General features: G+C 40.5%; 1 protein-coding gene across 2 annotated transcripts in view; it reads right to left on the bottom strand.

Moving 5' to 3' along the window:
- The window catches only part of LOC116691601 (cytochrome b5 reductase 4), a 28,072-nt gene that overhangs the window by 15,244 nt on the left and 10,719 nt on the right, over nt 1-2,109 (bottom strand). The gene's annotated exons all lie outside the window — the stretch shown is intronic.

The following is a 2,109-nucleotide window of genomic DNA, read 5'->3' as shown; positions in this document are numbered from 1 at the left end:
CAAAGTGATCTGTGTGTTTTGTCGTTGTGAACGGAGCTATCATCGCAGCACTCCCAGTCTGAAATACCACTTGATGGCCAAGCATACAGCTGATGCCCATTCTCCTACCCTTTTAAGTGATGGACAGTGTTACATTGTGTGAGAGATTACAAGTGAGAATGTTATTGTGAAATTGAACACTAAAGTAGGCTATGTGCCAATGTTGTTTTCAATAAAAAAAAACATTTTCACAAAGCAAGCTGATCCACTTTTCCATGTTGATAAGAGCAGTAAAATGAAAAAAATTATGAAACTAAAGGAAATCAAGGGACATTTAGAATAGATAAAAATGTGCAATTAATTGCGATTAATTACAAGTTAACTATGACAATGCAATTAACCACGATTAAATATTTGAATCGTTTGATGGCACTACTTACAATCAATTACAATGATTTCTTAACTAAATTTGCACATATCTTTTCTGTTCTAAATGTACTTTGAAAAGCAAAGTGTTTAAGGCTTAATGGTATTTAAGAATCGACTACTCTGGTGGTAACTCCATTCACACGGACAGTACAGGGAAATAATAAGATCTGGAAGGGCTGTGAAAATGAACTTGCCATTCAAAAGACCCTTTTCTTCATCCATTCCTGCACAGAGAGCTTTGCGTAGTCACAGAACGAGTGTGTGTTAATCGCGCATCAAAAACAATTGTGGCGTTAAAAGAAATTTGCATTAAAGTTATGGTGCGTAGTTTCTGTCCCACCTATTGAGGAATTCTAAGTAACGACAACAACACTGTCGACATGACGCCTTTGGTGGTCGCACACCACCCTCCCCCACCAGTTGCTAGTAACTCAGGGGAGGAAAAGGAGGTTTAAAATACATTTTCCTGTAGTTTTTATATCCTTTTTGTCTCCAAAGCTGAACGCTGCTGTTGTCTTTTCTCAGCGTGACGTCCAACGCATCACTCGAGCATCTACGCTAGAGAGTCGCCGGGCTACACCAGTTAGTAAACATAGCCATACTGAGAAATACAGAGAGACTTGTGTTGAGCTGATACTGTAGTCTTAATTAGCTTAATTTTATCTACTACAGTTTTAACTCGTTATTAACGCGTTTTAACTCATTATTAACGAGTCCTAGCAAACTTCTTCATCTTCAACCATTGATCCAGGCACCACTTTGGGCAATTGGTACCTTCATCCAAACTATTTAAACTATTAAGATAGATTAGTTAGAGCCTTTAAAGCTTTCATCTAAAAATGATGGTTGATGAATAGAAAGAGAAAGGCTACCTTATCATCATCAACTAAAGCATCTGGTATACTGAGTGTACCAAGGGTGACATCGTGCACGGACCGCCGTAGAAAGCGCACACGCTACAAGCATGCACAAAGACGTTTATGCTCAGCACATGGTTCATTGCAGTACTCTCCAAAACACCAGAGGGCGTACAAACAAGATCATCTGTAAATAAGCAAGATGTAGTACAGAAGAAGAGACTGGAAGTTAAGGAAAGCAAGCTGCCTGGCAACAGTAGTAAACACATCCATGTTAAACATGTACCGCGAAACACCTTATATTTATCTACTCTGATCATTAACACAACTCTTGTCTTTCCTCCAAAGACTGTCTGCCTCTAAAACTATTAGCTCTTATCATGAAGCCGTTTTTTTTTTAGCTTTGACAACACAATCTCTCATGTTTTTCCACACTCAAAATGTTTTTTTCTTCTCCCAGTGTGGTGTATCTCTCTGACCACATATATAAGGCTGTTTGACTCCCTATTCATAGAGAATCACACGTTTGTAGAGGCAAACCTGCTCTTCCCCGCCGACCATGTTGAACTGACAGCGCGACAGCTCGCGGAGCCTTCGCGCTGGAAACGACAGCCGTGGTGACGTCATTTTATGGCGTGCACACCTCCCGATAGGAACACCGCGGATACCATAAACCTAGCTTTACGCTGTCCCAACATGGTTGGACAAAGGTGAAGATCAAGAGGGATCCTGGTGTCTAGCCTGCAGATGGAGGGTGCAGCAGGACACACACACACATGAACAGTGATTTCTAGGTTCTTTTGTTGTGCTTGGTCTAGGGCTGCACAATTAATCGAATTTTAAT

This window comes from Etheostoma spectabile, chromosome 6 (genome assembly GCF_008692095.1).
Source record: "Etheostoma spectabile isolate EspeVRDwgs_2016 chromosome 6, UIUC_Espe_1.0, whole genome shotgun sequence".
NCBI lineage: Eukaryota > Metazoa > Chordata > Actinopteri > Perciformes > Percidae > Etheostoma > Etheostoma spectabile.
This window is presented reverse-complemented; position numbering and strand designations above follow the sequence as displayed.